Source organism: Falco rusticolus, chromosome 1, assembly GCF_015220075.1.
Source record: "Falco rusticolus isolate bFalRus1 chromosome 1, bFalRus1.pri, whole genome shotgun sequence".
NCBI classification, from domain to species: Eukaryota; Metazoa; Chordata; class Aves; order Falconiformes; family Falconidae; genus Falco; species Falco rusticolus.
In genome coordinates, this window is record NC_051187.1 from 85,252,801 (window position 1) to 85,274,202 (window position 21,402).

Consider the following 21,402-nt stretch of genomic DNA (forward strand, 5'->3'; position numbering starts at 1 on the left):
CAACTCTCTGTCTTCATAGCAGAGCTGCTCCAGCCCTCTGATGGTCTTTGTGGCCTCCTCTGGACTCACCCCAATAGATCCTTGTCCTTCTTATGCTGGGGGCCCCAGAGCTGGAGGCAGCACTGCAGGGGGGATCTCACAAGAGGGGAGCGGAGGGGGAGAATCACCTCCCTTGACCTGCTGGCCATGCTTCTTTTGATGCAACCCAGGATACAGTTGGCTTTCTGGGCTGCAAACACACATTGCTGGGTCATGTTGAGCTTCTTGTCAACCAGCTCCTCAGGGCTGGTCTCAACCCATTCTCTGCCTAGCCTGTATTTGTGCTTGGGATTGCCCCGACCCACATGCAGGACCTTGCACTTGAACTTCATCGCCTCAGATCCTACAATACCTCTGGCTGGCATTCCAAGAAGACTCCACAAGAAACAAGGTGATAGTTTCTGTGATCACATTCAGGAGATTATAATTTAATATACTAAATTAACAAAAATTAATACTAGAATGCTATTTCTTACCCTGCCAGCTGAAGGTAAATATTGAACATAGATACCCCATTTATATTTTCTGTTCCTTAGACTGAATTTGTAAACAAAAATACTGTTGATAGTAAATACAGAATTAGAACAGGGCAAGCCAAAAAGTATTTGTAAGGCAGTAGAAAATGCTCTGGAAATACAGTTATTTAGAAGATGAGGAAAGGACACAGGGAACTGATAACATTTATATGAGGGTTGATACTGGCTTTCACACAACAGAGAGTGAGTAGAAGACTATCCTGCTCAAGATTCATGTCCTGACTGCTCTTTAGCACCCAGAAAGCAGCTGTACAGTTCCATTACTCTGACCTGCATTGACTAAATATTGCCTGAGCTCAGGCCTGCATGCAAGGGTTTGAATTTGAATATATATTAAAAGAAAAAAAACCCAAAAAACCCAAAACACCCTAAACTTTGTTCAAGGATGCAAGTCACCTGAAAACTTTTTAGTCTGCAAGAGCAGATTAAAGCATCCAGGGATTCAGCATGCTGGCTGTCTTAGCCATGCACTGAACTGTCCCTAAGCCACACAAGTAAAATCAAATCATAAAATAGCAATAGGTTTTCAATCTCTCTCTTTTTTTTTTTTTTTTTAATGTTCCAGTTCTTGCTAGGTATCAAATGTGACCCAGAAACAAAATTTAGCAAGTCCAAAAAAGTCCAAAACATTTTGTCAGCTGAATGAAATGGGCTTGAATTTTACAGCAAGCATGGGCAGCCTACCCAAGTACAAGTGACAGCTTTGCACACTGCTGAAGTCTCTAACTAGTGCTCCCAGCCGACTAGAATCTTTGTTTGAATCTATTTATTCCTATTCTATCCCTACACAGCCTCATCCTCCTTCATTCATGGACTTCCTGACAATTTATTTTTCTTAGAAGTATTTCTGCATAGCATCTAAGCACTGGAAATGTAGATTACAGAGATAATAGATACGTTTAAAATTAGACTAAGCAGCTGTAATTCTGAATTTGCATTTCTGACTTGATTATAGTAAGCAGTCAAGAATATTTGTGTAAGAACTAGAAATGAGTTCATATGCTGCCATAAAGACACATGAATCTCTCTCACTTTGACCCCAATCAAAAAAACCCCACCTGTGTAACAAATGGCAACTGTTTCTTTCTAACCAGTAACAAATAGTAAACATTCCTTTGCAATTCTGAAACTTACAGATTCACCTGTGGATTTTAACATGCAAGAATTAAATTAACTAGCTTTGCCATATTTTACAAATAGAAGAACTATCCTCCTACTTACTCTGGATTTTTCTGACTTCAAATTCTAGTTGTTATCTATTTCATAACTTTCCTTGAAAGGCTGAACAGTCTTTTCTTACCTAAACAGTCAACATTTGTAACCATCAGATAACCATCCACGAAGCATTTTGATAGATTCTGTATCAAAATCAAGCACAGATGATGCATTTTACTTTATCTGGCATGATAAAAAAAAAAAAAAAAAAAAGTTATAAATAAATCCTTTTCTATTTTGGTAAAAACTGAAATAACCATTTTCATCATATGTTTTTTTACAGAGATGCAGGGGAAAAAAAATAAGTAATTGGGTTCTATATTCAAAGTTTCTCAATAAATATGGTGGCACATATTTTTGAGCAACTGCAGCTTTTGCTTCCAGGAGTTTAAGCACGAGATCTAGTCATTTCAATAGGAAATATGTATTATGCTTCTTTTACCTAACAAAACAATCAGAATTTGTATTACACAACGCTGGCCATAAACAAATTTCACCTCCGTGCATTAGCCCCATCTTGCTTACAGCTGCAATATTGCATCCAGTGAGGGACATGCAATAGTACAGATATGAACTCACATGAAGAATTAATCATGGATAATTTATCACAGTTGATCATATTTTGTATCAGAAAGAAAGACCATTTGATAAAGTTTCAAGGAAGATAATATTTCATGACAGAGGAATCATTATTATTTATTTATCTTCATTCATTTACTTCATACTATTTATGTACAGAACTCTCTAAACCGACTCAGAAGTTTCAGAACAACTTTAAAGAGGATATCTCGCTATACCAAGAAAAAACAACAAAATGTTTTTCCAGAGGCAGCGAAGGAGCAAAAAATATCTCATCAGATAAATATGCCTGCCTTGGATTATTTGAGTGAGTTAAAACTGCAAATAATTTTTATTCCTTTTTTCAAGAGGTTTTATTAATGTTTGTTAATGTGGTTCCTCTGGAAAGGACACAACTATTGCCAGTGACATTATGATACTACAATAGAAATAAAACTGGTGCTTACTAAAAATTTTTAGTAGTATTTTACTCCATAATCTAACTGGAAAGTTAAATCTTTAGGGAGAGGTCTTTCAGAGTTCCTTTTGATGTTTGAAAAGATTTAGAGAACTGATAAAAGCTGATTTCTCAGCTCTGCACAGGATGGACACTGTTTCTGTATTTAAAATATAAGGAATAAAATATTGGCAACTGATTCACTTCTTGTAAGTAAAACTTATAGAGCCAAGTGGTTTAGCTGTCCCAGCCACGCTGAACAGGCTTTAATGGAGAATTTCCATAAAGACAGATTCAATGGAATATAGAAGAGTGGCTTTTGTTAGTAAATAACAGAGTATTAAAAATTAAGGTTGATTAGTTGTAGAAATCAGCAAATTGATTAATCTATTTACATGAAGCCTTAAGTAATTTAAAAGCTTAAGGCCCCATTTGCAGAAGTCACCTGGGCAACTGGGAGCCTAGCCTGACCAAAACCACTTCCACCTTCTGCTTACAAAAGTGTATTCAGATTATAAATTCCACTTCTATTCAAATTGTCTTCTGTTCTAATATTCTTGTCTACTTTAAGCATAATGTACTGCATACTTGTTTTTAAAACACATAACTTCAAAGAAAAGGACAAGTACACAGGAGAAACAAATGTCACATTATTATTATTATAACACCAGTGATAACAGATTGGAATATTGATAAAAATAGCTTTAAAATACTCTGAATACAGAGATTCTTTTGCAAACCTGCAAAATCTACTATTTTTCTTACCTCTCAATTGAAAACCCTGGGAGATGTTCTTACTGTTACAAGACTCAGCTTCACTTAACCGAATAATTCTCATTACTTAAGAAGCCTGAAAAGTTGGGCAGTCTCTGAAGCAATGTTGAAAATATTTCTCTAATGTTCTCAATACTAGAATACTAATGCAAGGGGTGATGTGACTGAAAAGCAGAGCTAGCCAAAAAGTATTCCAAAGGAGAAAAAAACAAACACTGCCTTGCTGTCAGGAAACGCTGACTCAGCAGAGGTAAAGTATTTCAAAGAAAGGTGTGTTTTCTTAACACATCCAATGAAAAACTATTGAAAAGCTTTCCTCCTGCCCCCTATAAATTCAAAATGCTTTGTGTGATGACTGAACATGACATTTGAAACAAAACGTATATACGGAGAGTAGTGATATTCCTACTTGTGCAAAGAATCCTTGTTTTGCTGGAAATTTTATATTTCACCTCCCTGTTGCAAGATAAAGGAAAATACAATTCCAAAACATGAGGAACATGAAAATCCTGAACGACAACCAACTGTACTGGTAAGCGATGTAGGTGTAGAAAATTTCATTTTCTAGAACTGCTGATCTTTTCTTATAATAAATATGGCTTCAAACCACCTTAGTGTTTGAAGATTTTTAAGAATGCCTTCTTGTATACGATCATTGTTTGGAACCACGTATCTTAGTCCTCGCTCAATGGCTCAGGTATGATGTTGAGGAAACCATTTAAAAAACCGAGATGTAGAGCTTTAAACCAGAAACCCTAGACAAAATTAATTTACATCCATAGAGTGCTGAGCCTGACCAAGACTCAATACAACAGTGTTATCACTCTGAGATATATTAAGATGCATTATGAATTTCCATAAGACGATAAGAAGCTGGAATAAAAGACGAACCACTTCTTTTAATTGGCCAAAGCCTGGTTTCTGGGTTTTGTTGTCATGTCTTCAACTTGTTACAGCACTCTTAATGATGCTGTCTTTTTTGTTTCCAACAATGTTCCAGGCATGCTAGACTTAGAAGCAGTTTGATCACAGTGAGGTTCACGGTCGTGTTGATACAGCTGGAGGACCCTACCCATCAATCCTGGAGCTTCACAGGGGGACCGAGTCTCAGTCACTTCTGCTCCCTGCAGAAGCCTGCTGTGTTGAAAGCTGTGTCTTGGGAAAGATCTCCCTGGTCAACTGACACACTCTATTGTTTATCTAATTTCTCAAGAAAGTTTATCCTAGCAAATATTATGTTTATACAAAACAAACAAGTTTACTTTAGTCAAGAAGCAGCTTTAGCTAGCTTCTAAAATACAACATTCTTTTTGTCACTTTCATCTTGCATCTTACCTCAAGTCAGCTTTAGGGGAACAATTTCTATAGACCTGAGCCACAAAAACTCCAATCAAGTTATGACCTAAGCATACTACTGTAATTACTATTATGTTCATGTTGTTACTCTATATTTCTCTCTCTGCCTTTTCTATTTCCAACCACATATTGTATTATTTATTTCTGTATACTTGCCTTTCATATTTCTACTACCATTTGGTATTGTATCTAAAACCAAAGTATGCCCTATGCTTTTGTACTGCCTATGAACAAAGGATGGAGAAAATTAATATATAGCTTAGCATCCTCTAGCCAAGCCTTGCAACATGTTATATTAAAAGCATAAGCCTACTCGGCTCGGAAATGTAATAAATTGTAAGGCTGTCACTGTACACAGAAAAAAAAAATAAAAATCTCATATTTGTGTGTTCAGACAGCATGTAATACCTAGAAGGCATTGTCATAACTGCTACAAATTGGCAACAAAATAGATTTCAATAAATACTGCTATTAGAAGTAAGAAGTCATACACAACAAGAAAAGTATTAAGGCATGAAAAAATCCACGCTTTTTGAAAGAGTAAGTGTAAAAAATTGATGGGTGAGGATGAAGACATTTCTTGGCAATAGGGGAAAAAGAAAACCAACAGGGGAGGGTTTGTAAGCACAAAAGACATCTTAGCCCTTCATAGATATGCTACTAAACAGGATCTATACTAAAAGTGCAAAAGGGCAGATACATTCAGTAAGTAAATCTGCATCGTAAAGAAGTAGGATGATTTGCTGGAACCTCAAAAGAATGATTAATTACTTCTTCAGTCCACTACAAGTACAACATTATTCAAAAAACATTTTTGGTCAGCAGGACCAAAGATCACCATAGAAGAGGCTTTTCACAGAAGTGTCCAAAGAGACGTCTATCCCACCAACATCAATTTCTAGCAATTCTGAAAATACCAGGGAAGTTTCAAAAGTCTTAATGAACACTCATGTTAAAACTGTATTCTAAAAGAGCTAGTGAGACAGTGTTTATAACTATAGGAAGGTTAGAATCATGGCAGTCCTGAGCAAAACAACAATTTAATAAAAAATTATATAAGATTCAACTGATTTAGCTGGGTTATATGACAAATAATAGGAAGTAAAATTAATAAAAATCAATCTTCTTAAATGAATGTGGTTTCATTATTTGATAAAATTAATACTTCCAATTGGTCAAAAATATGCACATGCATATATAAACTTCTGTAGCACTTGGTGTAGCATTCTGTGATAGCCTGATGACAAAATAGCTCCAATTAAACAGGCGAACAGGCGAAGAACTGGTTAGAGTGACATCTCAAAAAAAAAAAAAAAAAAAAACCAACCAAAAAACCACAACAGATTTTTGAGAAGAACACATCACAACATAACTCAGATTAAGATGCAGTTCCCCAAAGGTGGAGACACTATCACAAAACACCTTTTCAATTTTGTAAGTCTACACCACCAATCATGACAAAATTTGCACGTTATAAATTAATAGAATGCTACATCACTGAGATAAACCAGTTACAAAAAGCAATCAGGAGTGGTTCATATATTCCATCTATGCAAGAAAAAAAAAAAATCTTTAAAAAAGCCATGTACAAAGTTACGAAGCTACAATCAAGAAACACATGATGTGTTCCTACAGAATGATGAACTCTTGTGGAAAGAAACAGTCCTGCAAAGAGTTTGCCACAGCAAGCTTACCCAGTGAAAAGGAGATCAAAATGCAGTGCTGCAGATGAAGGTTTAGTATGTAAATGTGATGTATAAACGGAAGAGCAACACTAGAGAGGTAATTTAAACTCACAAAACACTCTTGAGACAAGGCATTGGCATACCATATCCAGCTCACGTTTTCACAAAAATGCTGAAAAAGTGGATTTGGAAAAAAAAGCCACAGAAACTGAGTTGTGAGAAAAATGCACACAATAACAAATTTAAATAATTTTAGTTTGCTTCATTTTTTTTTAAATAGAAAAGAGGGAATACTAGATTACAGAAGATAAACACCTCCATGGTAAGAAAATACTTTGAGTTCTTTAGCATACTGGAGAAAGGTACAACAGTAACCAGTGACTGGAAGCCAAAGCCAAGTAACAAACAGCAGATTCTCCACCTCTTACTGTCTTTGAGCAAACTTCCAATTTTTTCTGGAAAATATGTTTCAGCCAAATGCAAGTTGCTGCACTCAAAAATGGATAAAATCCAACTGACTATAATAGTCAAGGGGTCAGAGCAGAAGATCTAATTGCTTCCTTTAGCTTTAAAGTCTCAGTCTACGAATGCTCTTGGTTTTCAGTGGTTCAAAGGCATTTCAGTAGTACCATACACACTCAACATTAATATTAAAAGGGATTTCAGAAATCTGCATAAATTAGAGTTGCATTTCCATGTAAGGGCTTCAAGTGACACTGGAGCTTCCCTGTTGAGGCTTTTGTCATCAGCAGAGCCCATTAACAGAATTACAGCTACCTTGTACACAGCTGAGGTGGCATTTCTGTAAACAATGATTTACACAATTGAGTGCAAAAGTTCACCCTTGAGGGTCAGTACTTTCTCCTCTCCAAAGAATTCTGTTTGATGGGGAGTATAAAAAGCCTGATACAAACCATAATATCAATCATAGATGCCGTAGGTAAAAAGGAAAACCAGCAGCATTGTAATAGCCACAAAGCCAGTAAGAGCTGTTGTTCGCATCAGCGACATTTAAGTCATTTAAGACTACCCCTATTCACGCTACTTACCTACCTCGTGCTCCAAAACACACAGCATTCACTGCAATCTTGACATGTTCACAGAATCAACATTTCTTAGGAAATCCATGACAAGATAACATCTAGCATGCATGTTTTAATACTCTTCAGGCTGACAGAGTTTTGCTATAGTATTGGCTGCTGTGGTATGTGTAGATTTCTAAAATAACAGGGGGTTTGAAACATACCAAAGCTGAGGAAGTATAAACAAACTTCTAATTCAACTGACAAAACTTTAAAAAGGCTGAAATTGTCTGAAACATACTAACAATCAAATAAACGTTCTGCCACCTTAAGGACCAGTGCCTTAAAAAGAAAAGGCATCACACACAACCAGCGAGACATGAGGGAGCACATTCACCCCTCCAATGTATAGAGAGGCAGGTGCGTGCTACCTGCTCCTCATGCTGCACCCCACCATATGTATGGAAAAGTTACTTTCCTGAACCCCTGGCATACGGGTGCTCCCCTAAGCACGCACATCCACCACGCCAACTCCCAAATGGGCAAGGCAGCCAGGGACGTCTCACAGCAGCGATGCCGCTCCCCACCACCACCTCTAAGCAAAACTTCTCACACTCCAGAAGCCACGCAACGAGACGCTATGGCCATCGCCTTGCCAGCCAACATCCACGCAGCTTTCCCCATCCCCAGCGCGCTACACAAAAAGACAAAGCCGCGTTTTAAACTTTCGCTCTTTGCCACTGGAGCAAATCATTTGATGGGAGTTGGCACCTTTCGGGATGGATTCCGGATGGGATACGAAGCGGGTGGTTCGAAAGATCTCAGCCCCTAGAAGAGGCCTATAGGGAAGGGATGGAAAAAGCTGCTTTCTGCCTGCGCCCGCCGCCCCCTCCCCAGCGAACAGCACCGCTCCCAGTGCCCCTTCCCTGCCGGCTCCCGGCTGAGACAATCCCAGCAGCAGCAGCAGCGACTGTAAATTACAGAGACGCACAGTGGATGGATAAAAAGGAGGAAGAAACCTCTGATGTCTGAAGAAAGGAGAACAATTTAAAAAGAAAATAATTGGAAAAGACTTAAAATAATACGGAGCTAGGTTTCACCTCGGTGTGATGGTGGGTAAATAGATGAATAAGTGAAAAAACACACCTTTGACCCTTTCTTTTCTTCCCTAAATATAATGCCCCTCTTCCCATAATATACACACCACAAAATGACCATTAATTCAAATCCATTCTTTAAAGGAGGGGGGATTATCTCTGTGACCGTCTCTTTCCCTCTTTCGCTGGGCGAGAATTAAATTGCGTTTACAAAAAAAAAAAAAAAGAGGAAAGGAAAGAAGGCATGATTATTATTTCTGGTGGGTGCAAAATACGGGCACGGGGAGAAGGAGTCTGGGGGATGGGGAGGAGTGGAGAAAGGTGGCTAAGGAGAGAAGAAAGGAAAGGAGGACCAGGAAGCGCAGGGAAGGATGAGGGGAAGGCGAGATGAGGGGGAAGGAGGATGAGGAAGGAAGGATGAAAGGAAGGAGCGCGGGGGGGGGGGGGGGGGGGGGGGGGAGAAGGATGAAAGGGAGGAAGGGAGCGGGGAAGAAAGGAGGATGCTTTGCCCTGGCCTCACCTCAGCTCGGTGGGTGGGGGTAGCAGAATCTCTCGTCGCCGCCGCCGCCGCCGCCGCCTCCGCCTCCTCCTCCTCCCCAGCAACGCCGGTGACTGAGGGCTGGGTGTGCGGCGGCTCCTCGCACAGCGCCCGGCCCCGGCCCCCGCCTCCCGCCCTCGCCGCCCGCCTCCCGCTGCCGGCCGAGCCGCGCTCGCTCGGCTCTGAGGTGACCCGGGAGCTGCTGCCGCGGCCGCCAGCCTCCCCCGCGGCAGCCACTAGGGGCAGGAGGGCAGCGCGCCTGCGCCGCCGCCGGCCGCGGGAGCTGCCCGCCGAGGGGGGCGACGGGGCGAGGGGAGGCCTGGCCGCTGCCGCCCGTCCGGCTGAGCCGGTCCCCAGGCGGCCCGGGTGTCGCCTCACATGCGCAGGTTGCTGTGAGTAGGGAAACGCGTACCAAGCGCTGGGTGAGGGGTTGGAAGGAGGGGGTGGCGCGGCGAGGGAGAGGCATGGGGCCGGGGGTGTGAGGGGAGGGGAGCGGGGCTGCGGGAGGCGCCCGGCGCGGCAGGGCGGGGGCGGGGGCAGGCGCGGGGCGGTGGCAGGTGGGCGGCTGAGGGGAGGGCACACCGGGCTGCACGGGCGCCGGTGGGCCCGGCGGCGAGGGGGAGGGGGCAGGGGCCGGGAAGCGGCACCGGCAGGGGGTGGCTGGCGCGTCCCGGCACCGCGGCGGGGCGAGGGGCGGCCGCGGCGGGCCCATCCCGTGCGGAGGCCGCGGGCAGCCTGGCCCGTGGCCGCCCGGTCGCCGAGGGGCAGCGTTGGCAGCTGTGGCAGGAGGGGCTGGCGGACAAAGAGCTGGGGGGGCGTGGGTTCGTGTAGGGTTACTCCTGTAATGATCTCCTGCGCTGCTTCAGGTGCTAGGCAAGGGGAGGACAATTGCTTTGTGGGTGTACCACCGGGACCGATGGCAAGAACTGCAGATCTCCTGATCTCTTAAACTGCACAGACTTGCTTTCTTCTTACTCGGGTGTCGGGCAGCCCTGCATTCCCTGCACCAAATGTCAGGGGTTGTCCCTCTCTGCACAGCCTTTGCACTTTTCTTTTTGGTTACTTCACGTGTAATTGGTCATCTTGCCAAGCTCTTCATCACGCTGGCAGCACCTTCTGCCGTCTTTTTTGGATGAACATGCAGCCACCATCCTGCACCAGTATTGCTGACCTTGAGGTCCCATAAGCCCCAGTGGTGGAGGATCCCTGTGGAGTTAGGTGGCTTTGCAGGGACTTTGTCGTTTTGAGGCAGTGTGAGTCCCGCTGAGGTGCTGTTGTTCCATGCATCTTTTGCACTTCTTGTGGCATCCGTCTGCTTCCCCAGCTTCTACATAAACTCACAGGCAGCAAGGAGGGGAGGGGGAGGAGTCCTTCCTCACTTTTGTATTTTCTTGCCTCTTTTGGGCTTGGAGGGAGCTTGCCAAAACAATTTCCCTGCCTCAGCCTGTAAGGGAATGATGTTAATAGTACAGGTATCCATTAGGTAGGCCTCAAGCAGAGGCAGTTGTTGCCGGTCTTTTCTCTTTCCTAGCCTGAGGAAGATATAGTCGGGTTCTATATTCATTTTTACAGTAAGTAAAGGAAGATGGGAGCTGAACTGGAACCTCAGTTCCCTTTATAAAGGCCCAACAACAGAATCCAGGGGAGAATTTGAAGCAGGGAAAAAAAAATCTTAGGCAAAACCTCATTTAAATATGAATTTAAATATTATCAGATCCATCATAGCACATATTTGCTACAGCCATATGACAGATGTAAGTAGTCACAGTAATTAGTATACAGAAATACTTTAAATTATTCTAACCTCGTAATACCATTTAGGATTGAAACATGACTTATTCTGTGTGTGTAAACAGAGATCATGCTAGGCTGACCTCCTCTTTATGATGATGTTTAAATTAGAGTTGTAAAGCAAACTGGGCATTTAGTTTGTGTCTTTAGTAGGGCTTCAGGTTGCATCACATTAATTTTCTAGGTACTGTTACTGTCTTTCCCATCCTATTGAACATGTGACGTTAGGAAACCTTTACCTGCAGACCTTCTGTTTCTTGCCTTCATTTCTGTACTTTATATTTTCTGGATTGCTAATTCTTCTAGGTAGGGGCAGTGCCTTACTCTGTTGTAACTGGCTAGTCTGTTGAGAATAATAATGGCAATAGGCAAGGTTCCCAAACAGAGCATAGTAAATTACCTACTCCTGTATCACAGTGCATTGCATCACTAATTGAATGTCAACTAAATGTTTCTCCAGGCATTTGACTAAAATGAGCATGAGCTATAGTGTACATATAAGAACCACAAATAGTAAATAAGCATGATTATGAAAATGATGTAACTTCTTCCCTTCACCAGTAACTAAGCTGCAAATATATCTCTTGTAAATTCAAACCAAAGGACTCATTCAAGTGTTTGTACATGTTTCTGTTTAAAGTGTGCCTGTTTAAGAAATGAATAGATTACTTAGCTAGTCTAGTTACTTTCATCTAAGGCAGAAGACGTGAATGCTGACTGTGCTAAGAGTTCTGCCAGAATGCATGAAGAAATCTGGAAGAGCTATATGAAGGGCTGTATGAACTTCTTTTTTCATGGTTCTGAAGAGAGCTCTGTCCACTGTTCAAACATGCCTTTTTTCTGTTATTAACCGATTTTTGAAGCTACCCTTATTTTTCATCATTGTTAACTGTCTCAAAGAAAAGGAAGAAAATGAAGTTTGTTATCCCTGTTTACTAAAAACTGAGATAAGCTGCTGAAATGCTCTGTAAATTAATGTAGCTCTTACCAGACATGGGAGGCCAACTGACAGCTCCTAACAAACACTTGCAACTGCTGTGGGATCTCCCACTGCCAATGTTCAGCTACCTATAGAAAAGAGATATCACCAAAGCATCAGAAATACTGGGCACTTTGATTAGCAAGACAGACAAAAAGACTCTTCTGCTTACGTGAAGTATACATGGATGCTTTCTGTAAATATATGTTGGGGTTTTAGTTCTGTGCTGACTGTGGAACTGCTGTCATAATACAGAACCCAAATATTAAGCATTTACATGGAAGATTAGAATGATTAGAACAAGAACTAAAGAAAAATACAGAGAGGATATGCTTCACATTTATCACTAAGCCTGGTCCCTGTTGGCCATTTAGTCTTTACTTTTACTTAAGATTTTCAAGTTGAGTTCTGCAATATATTGTTGCTCAAAGAAGTAACTGGTCAGATACAAGTTGCATTCACTTTAGTTTTTACTGAGAGCAGCTGATTGAAGTAAAAAGGCAGTGTGTGGTATTCAGGGAAGAACGCACACTTGGAGACACATAAATACCTATGAGCAAAAGGTGCTCAAAGAGCTGGGGTTCTTGAAGTAGCATCCCACAGCCTCAGCCTACCGTGTGCCAGATCAACCCGCTGGTTGTGCCCAGTCACCTCGCGTAGATGTCGCAGTCCTTATCTATATAAAAGGCCATCAGGGAAATGGGTGGGATCACTGCTGAAAGATGTTTACGCGACCTAAATCTGTAGTGGCAGTGTGATCAACCAGAAGGTAGGTGTACAGGAGAAACCATGGTGTCTTGCAACCTCTGTAGACAATTTGTAGTATTTACATTGTGGAGGCTGCATGGCAGAAAGAGCATTTAGGTTCTGTAAGTACAGTACTCTTTGTTGCTCAAAACTCAAAGCTGCATAATCCCTGGGATAAAAACTGAAGGAAATCAAGTGGGTTTTAAGTTTCTGTGCGTAAGGAACTATATGTTGGCATCTGTGGTTATATAGGCAGATTGATGGTTCCAAGGGTATCACATAGGAAATTTCAGCACACAGCAGTCCCAGTTTTCAAATACTAAATATAGTTTACTGATGCCTGGACAGATCTGAACTTGACTTTCTAAATCATCTACTGAATATTTTTCTGTCTTTTGTTTGTTGGGTTTTCTTTGGTTTGTTTGCTTTTGTGGTGTTTTGGGGTTTTTTTTTGCTTTTATGACAACATGAGATAACAGATGCCTTGACATGATGTAATGTACTGGAAATCATTTTCTTCTGCATGCCATTTAAATCTGGCAATCAAGCCGTAGTCTGGTACCTATTATTACAATAGATGTGACATAATACTCAGCAAATACAGGTTTTCACCATAAAATTATGTTACATGTGTTCTCTGACAAAGTTATTTTCAGATAGTGTGGATAATAATCTATACTTTCATATTCTCCAGCATACAAAAAGAATTTACAATGAGGGTAGTTCTAAAGTTAATCTGAGCATATTTGGAAATATAATCCCAATATCATATTGTAAAGCTAATGCCAGCTTTTTGCTTTTTTCTTACTGTTTTTTTAACATAGCAATCAATTTAATTTTTCCCCACATTTGTCTTTACTGCTGGCATTTAGGTTTTGCTGTAATATATCTGTCATGTAACTTAGCTCTTTTTCTCTATTTTCTTCTATTTTTCTAGCATTGAAATACTGTACAATATCAATTTATTCAGTAGGACCTAATATTTGTCATGTTTTCAGTCTTAAAATAGTTTAGTCCACTTCCTGAAGTATTAAAAAGTGTATTTTTATCTTTACATCCAGCTCATGTGAAAATACCATAGCAGGAACTATCCCCCCTTACCCCAGCATAAAGTCTCAGTGTTGCATCTGCATGCATTAAAAAAAAAAAAAACAAACAACAAAAAAACCAACAAAAATACCTCCACACGTTTTGCTCATCTTTTCTCTTGTAGAACTTTCTTCTACATGAAGAGAGATTATTGCTGAAACGGGTCTCGATTGTTTGCTTCAAGAACATGAACATTTTTGAGTTCTTATTTCCTCTGTTATTATCTCAATACCTCTTTATGTCTAGATGGACTTAATTTCTTTCACCACCTAATCCTGAAGGCCTGTTCCTATTTGGATAACATTTCTGCTTTATTGAAAAAGAGAATTTCTGAGAACAGGAAAGCTAAGACTAGTGGGTGTCTTAATGGAAAGAATCAGTTCACTAATATCTAAGTGAGAGAAATTGAGGAGGATCTCTTGGGCAACTTGAGCAGGCTTGGAAAGCTGCAGGTGAAACTCGGAATGCTTTAAGCTTCTTTTAGGCTTTTAACGACAAACCAACTAATAGGTTGTTTCTTTAAAGTAGATAGTTACCTGCCAGTGCTGAACGGAGATTGTCAGCAGCTCTCAAAGACAGTTCAGTCCCTTGTATTAATAAGACATTACCTTTCGGACTTGCTTGCACATAAATATACAGGGACTGACTGAAATCATTCACCATCCCTGAGCACATTTGGGTGCATTTTGGGTAGGTATTGAGACCTGTATTTTGGTTTTAGAACTTTTGGCACATTTGCTTGAAAATGTGACTTGCTTCTCCTCTGCAGTGACACACTTCTGTGCTAGATATTACTGTGCATGAGCAGCACAGTAAGCAACAGTAAAGCCTTCACACCCTGCAGGTCATTTAAATTGGTTATTGCATAGGGAGTCATATGCAAGGTGAGTTCTGACACTTAAGAGTCTCCTGCCTGCCCTGCCCGCTGCCACCCTTTTGAGTCTTTTCTCTGGCTCAAAAGAATCTGCCAGTCAGACCATCCAGGGACTTACCCTGACTTGTACCTCTGTAGTAACTAGAAGGAAAGTAGCAGATGCAGTTTGTTTTGAAAAAAACACAGGGGGTATGTGCATCCACTCTTTCATGCTGGAGAGGATGGGGCAACTAACCTTCATGGCTTTCAGAAAGCTGACTTTAAAAATTCCAAAGAAATGCAAAAAAGACACCTACTCTTTGCTGTTGTCAGACTAATGTTGACTGGATTAGTGACCATCACAGCAGATTATTAATAAGGCCTTTTCCTTAAATGGTTACTTTTCAATACCACAGGAATAGATTTTAAGTCTTCTTAAAATTTTATTTTGAAATTCAGTTGATGCCCCCTATTAAGGATGGGGGGTGGGGGTGGGGTGGGTGTCATCTCTCTTCCTTTAATTGCAAGAAGGGCAGTGAGTGGTAGATTTATTGTACCTCCATATTTTGAAGGGGAGGGGGAGTGGAAAAAGAAAGATTTAGAAATATTTTAGATATTCCAAGGATGTACTCTAAACATTGGAATATTCAAGTCAAATGCCATAAAATCTCTTGCATATATACAATGAATCGTGTTCTGTCTGGACAGGGGTAGCAGCGAGGGAAAAGGTTGAGACTCAGGAAAATGTAGCTTCTCAGCTCTTCCTCAAGCCTCCTTGAATAGCTGCCTTGACTTCTTTAAAGCTGCCTCAGTTTCTCTACATCTGAATTTTCTTAACTATATCAGAAAAGATATTTTCTGTATCTTTCCTTAAAGCTCTCCAAGGAGCTTTAAGCAAAAACCTTGATCAGTAGCTAAGTAGCTCTTAAGCACAGAGCAATGTTTTCCATGTTGACCACCACCTTCTAGCTGTTTCCCATCTGTTGTTTGTAAACACTTCATGCCTTGCGCTGCTGATGTTGTTAGCTCCTTGGAAAACAAGCTCTATTTTCTTATGTTTGCACACTGTATCAAAACAACAGGAAATCTGTCCGTGACTGTGAATCCTACGCAATGCCAGAATATAGTTTTTTCTTGCTAGGAATCTCAATTAGGGAAACTTCTCAGAGGTAAACAATTATGTTGCAAACCATAAGACAGTGTAGTTCATATGTACAGAGAGCATATGTTCAGGTAGTCTTGTCTGTAGGGGAGAACAAGACAAGGGAGAGAGAGACCAAAGGAGGGAGCTGGGCTGAGTGTGTGAGAGAAGGGATAGGAGATGGTAGAGGAACTAGGCAGAAAGTGCACAGATTAAGAACTGCAGTATGTATTTTTGGCTCATGCCTTTGCAGAAGTAGTTGAAGTTGTGTTTTGGAACTGCTCTGTCCCCAGAATGCCCTTGTTTTCCTAATTAAAGAAAGGTTTAGGGAGAAGGATTAATATGCAGATTCTAATAACCGTCACAGAGTAAGAATGACTCTCTTCAAAATTTTCAGTCTGAGGAACAGGTGTCCTGGCTTCAGCTAGGATAGAGTTAATTTGCTTCTTGGTAGCTGGTACAGTGCTGTGTTTTGGATTTAGTATGAGAATAATGTTGATAACACACTGGTGTTTTAGTTGTTGCTAAGTAATGCTTACTCTAAATTAAGGATTTTAAAGTTTCCTGTGCTCTGCCAGCGAGGAGCTGCACAAGGAGCCAGGACACTGACCCGAACTAGCCAAAGGGCTATTCCATACCGTAGAACGTCATGCCCAGGATATAAACTCGGGGGGGGGCGGGGGGAGGGGGCTGGCCGGGAGGGGCTGATTGCTGCTGGTGGACTGGCTGGGCACTCGTCAGTGGGTGATGGGTGATTGTATTGTGCATCACCTCTGGGGCTTTTTTTCCCCTTTGGGTTTGATTCCTCTCTCCCTCTCTCCTTTTCATTACAGTTGTTATTGTTATTTTATTCTATTTCCAGTATCAAATTGTTCCTATCTCATCCCATAAGTTTTACCTTTTTCACAATTCTCCTCATTCTCCTGCCCATCCCAGTGGGGAGGAAGGGGCGAGTAAGTGAGTGGCTGCTGGTACTTAGTTGCCAGCTGGGGTTAAACCATGACAGAAGGGTTTTCTGTGCTGCCATGGCTCCAAATGCAGTTCATTAAGTATTCCTCTGTTGAAGAAAACAGCCAATGGATTTGCTTCACTGCAGGGAAATTACTGTCCTCAACCTTCTGCTTTTTCGATTATTACATCCTGTTGTGCTTTCCATACATAGGAGATGAGATGGAAACCTGTCTGGTACATGCTCATCCACATGAAAATTGCTGGATTTCTCCACAGAATCATAGTACTTGTGCAATGTCATTTAGGAGTCGTGGGTTAAATTTTGATCCTTTCTTGGGCATTACTATACCAACTCCTGTTGTTTTTATGAGACTTTTAGTCAACAAAACGTAACAGGGAATATCCATATTTGACAATGCATCTTGGTACTCTAGAAGTAACTAGATGTAGAAATTTTGGTCTACAAGAAGACACTTTCTGGTTTGTACTACATTAAGGATTCTCTGTACTTAATTAAGGGTTAAAACAGATACTTGTGATAAGTTACTTGCTAAACATTTTATATCAGAAGAAATGCAATCACTTAAATATATTTTCTATCTTGTGGGCACAAAGCAGTGGTGAGATAGACTCAAGATTTGTTTTAGATGCAATAAGGTTTACAGAAATTATCTCCTACATCTTGATGTATTTAAAATGTCTAATTTCTTTTTTTTTTTCTATTGACAGAAGCCCAAGATGGTGCATCTTTCCATTAACATCTGTAAAAATGCACAAAAGGCTTTTAACTAAAACATGACCTGAAGAAAGTTAATGAAGTTGTTAGTAGTCAGTGTCACAAATGAAAATACTATGGATGATTGTGGTCTTTTCCTTCAGGCCTTCACAAATCATGAAAATGACAGAAAGTTGATTTTTCTAAAGGAGCAGCAGCTGTAAATAAAAAAAGAGGAGAAAAATCAAGAGCAAAATTAAATAATGGAAAGCTGATGACAAGAGCCACTACTGATGGTGACTAGTCTGTTGTAAGCTGAAATTTTCTTGCATCTTAATGGACCTTTTGACCTAATTTACAGAGGTTTTCCTGTTAATTAACTTTTTTTAGCAAGGTCAAACATTTTTTTCTGCTAAAGATCAGGTACTTCAACTAAGAGGTCTTTTATTATCCACAGGAGCAATAGAGGAACATCATATTCAGGGGGTTGTATTATGAAAAAATTAATAAATCATGAGTAATGAGCCTGAAGTGTTTCACACCCCTTTGCCCTGTCCTCACTTTTCAGTAACAGGTAAAGATGTAAAGAATTCCTTTTTGTGTTTGTCTGTTTGCCATGACTAGTCTGAATAATCTTGTGGGTTTATGAAGGCAGACAATTATCTAGCAGCAGGCTCACCCACTTCTAGTTTGGAGATGGATGTCATTTCAAACAGAAAGAAAATTGACATTCTGAAAACCCGCATGGACCTGATAATTGTGAGAAGTACGAAGTGTGAGAAAAATGCTCCACGTAAAATGAGCATGCCACATTTAGATAAAAAACTTGATGTCAGTATCAAAAATGCTGTGCACATTCCAGTTGAATTATGCAGCTTGTTACTTCTGAAAATGTTTGCACCTCTTAATCGATCAGGTCAAGAGTTACATAAGGCCTTGTGAGCCTTACATAAAGCACACCACAAACGGGAATGACACTGCAGGAATGTTTACATTTTCAAAGCATGCTTTATGTCTGAATGACAGCTGAATGTACCATCCCATAAAAAAAAAAAAGGAAAGAAAACAGAAAACGCTTTTTCATAACTTAATGAACCTGCGCAGAAGTATTGAAAGAACATCTAGAAAACTATAATGATCATACGACTTGCAATAGTATGTTGTGGGGGGAAAAAAACTACCACTGTCCTAATTTGGAAATTTCTCTGACAGTGTACTAGGATCCATTCCATTTCATGATTTCTTCATGCAAACTACATAAAATACTTTGTAAAAAACTTGAGTAATTTCCATAACAAAATTTTGGTAAATTAAATCAAAGCAGGTTGCTATGACAGTTCTGACAAATCTTTCTATTTTCGCTTTGTTTTGTATTATAAACATGTCAAGATGAAGCCATTTCTTTCAAAATAGAATTTTTTTCTCTTGGGAAAATTTTCCAGCCATTTTTTCAATGCCCTGATTTTCAGTATTTGTCAAAGTCAAGATGAAGGCTGATTTCAAATGCTCTAAGTTTCATCTGCATAATTGTAAACCCACGAGAACGTAGCTTTAGTCTTATAAATGAGTAATGTTATTAGATACAGTATTGTTAGTTTAATTGACTTTGTTTACTGCTCTGTATAACAAGTGACTGAAAAATAAATGACACAACATTGGCTAAACCATTTCTAGTGTGTTCTGAAGTGGAAGTCAATGGTATAGATGCGAGCCATTGCTGGAAGATGTTTAACAGTTCGGGTTTAGTTCAGTAGCGCAATGCCAAGTGACAATCAGAGTGTATACAGGGAATTGCATCTAATACTAGTAAATAAGAAACAGGTGAACTCTGAAAAGTACAGACATAAACATAGCCAGATTTATGGTACAGACTTCATTGATGAAATCTTACTAAGGACTTGTTTAATATTGGTGCTGGTGGACCACTCTTAAGTGTTAGGCAAGGGTGGGGGGGGGGGGCGGGGGGTGGGCAGGGAAGATGCCTTTCTGAGTCAGTGCATTTACAAACAGGATAAAGTTGACTCCAAGTTTTTTATGGGAGATGGTATTTACCATATTGGTAGTTGAATCTTTGCATTCAGAGGTATAGAAAGGACTGGGTGTTTTCAGGTTTTAGATTTTTTTGGCATCAGAACCTAAGAAATATAGGCTGGAGAAGGAGTTGCCGAAGATAGAGTTCACTTGTATGGGGCAATAAAGTTGATAAATTACAGTTAAAGGATATTTGTTTAATTAAATTCATACGTATACCTCCCTGAAATTAACCCAGATGTGTTCCCTACACACATGAGTTAATCATGGGGTTTAATGCAGAGGGGTCTTTTTGGATTATTGATTGATTGTATTTCCTAAGTCTGGCTGACATCTATCTTGGTTTATGCCAGTCTCTCAAATGTCATGCAAGAACTACAACACAGCGCAATATAGCTTGATCTGTTAAGAAATTAGAAATTATTTGGTTAATGGCAGCTGATCGCTGATGTTCTGAAGTTGCTAAGAAAGAAGGAAAAGGGAATGTCCCAAAGCAAGGAACAAGATAACCAGAAAGCATATTGAAAAAGAAGGGGAGACAGGCAGAGACGGTAATACTCTGAACAAGCAGGTAGGAAAGAGCTGATTTAAGATTGATGAGCTGAGAAACTGTAGGAGCCAGTTACCTGCATTTTTTCCAGTAAATGTTGAAAGACATTGTGCTTGAAGGGTTTAGAATGCAGAATTTCTTTTGTCTTTTTCTCCCCCAAACTGAAGTTCTCGAGAAGCAGTTGGTAATGGAAGAGAAAGACGGTCTTTATATATGAGATGTATAACTATATATGAGGTGTTATGTAGTCCAATGAAAAAATAGTCTTATCATGAAATGTTAGATAAGGTGATTATTTTTTTTTATATTCAGACAAGCAAACTTCACTCTCCCCACCCTTAACACACACATGCTGACAATAATAGGACTTTTGTAATTGACTTACAAGGTGCAAGATACATTTATTTTATGCTTTTATTTTAAGTTTCAGTGTTTTGTCCTGTTATCCAGGTTTATAAATGCATATGGTTTGGGAGAGCTGGGAGTAATAGAGAGTTAAAATGGAAAGTGCTCCTGGGAAATTGGATATTTGTATAAGCTGATGAGAAAACAAGTGCTGTTCTGTGAGGGTTCCGACTCTGTTAAGGACATTTGGGCTCCAGGACAGCATGCTTGTTGGTACACACGTTAGGTGTGTCTGTTATACTACTTATAAATATGTGTCAGCATGTATCAGATCCTTTTCATTATGTATCTCTGCTATATGTGTCAGCATGCGTTGGGAATATACAGGCAAATTGATTCTGTGAGTGTGTGCAACCAAAAGAAGACTTCTGCTATCACCTAGAGTCATCATGCATTCAGTCAGGTTCTAGACGTGTAGAAACCATGTAAAACTGGGTTTCAGCATGTATAACACAACTTGTTTAAAGGCTCAACAGGTGTAAATGTATGCAGCTGTAAAAAGGATGCGAGTACTAAGAAATCTACAATTGCTACACTAGCTGTGAAAACGTTTCAGGGAATACAATCATAGAAATACACTCATCATAAGAGAAAATTACAGAGTAAAGTTGTTTTCAGATGAATGTGGAAATAATAATAAAACAAAACCTCAGCAGTCAGCATCTTATTTTCTGAAAGTTGATGAATGATACATGCTGTCCCATGAAGGGTGCTCAAGCTGTACATTACTGATACTTGCTCAACTTACCTAACAGTAAAAAGCTGTCAGAGTAGTTCAAATCTGTGATGTATTTGACTGTAAATGTTTAAAAAAGTCTTACTTACAGAAAAAGGCATGCAAACAATCGTAAAAGATAAGCATTATTTAAAAGT

The 21,402-nt window shown here is 40.1% G+C and overlaps 1 protein-coding gene and 1 long non-coding RNA gene across 3 annotated transcripts in view; one reads left to right on the forward strand and one right to left on the reverse strand.

The window, feature by feature from the left end:
• The window catches only part of CTNNA2 (catenin alpha 2), a 515,202-nt gene extending 505,789 nt beyond the window's left edge, over nucleotides 1–9,413 (reverse strand). For both annotated transcript variants that reach the window (XM_037387521.1, XM_037387510.1), the window contains exon 1: nucleotides 9,260–9,413. The gene's annotated coding sequence lies outside the window, so the exon portion shown is untranslated. The remainder of the gene's footprint in view (nucleotides 1–9,259) is intronic.
• Nucleotides 9,414–9,419: 6 nt separating this feature from the next.
• LOC119148027 lies at nucleotides 9,420–19,207 on the forward strand. The gene is made up of 2 exons (XR_005104275.1): nucleotides 9,420–9,669; nucleotides 17,558–19,207. It is a non-coding gene; the product is annotated as an uncharacterized LOC119148027 (long non-coding RNA).
• Nucleotides 19,208–21,402: the final 2,195 nt, after the last annotated feature.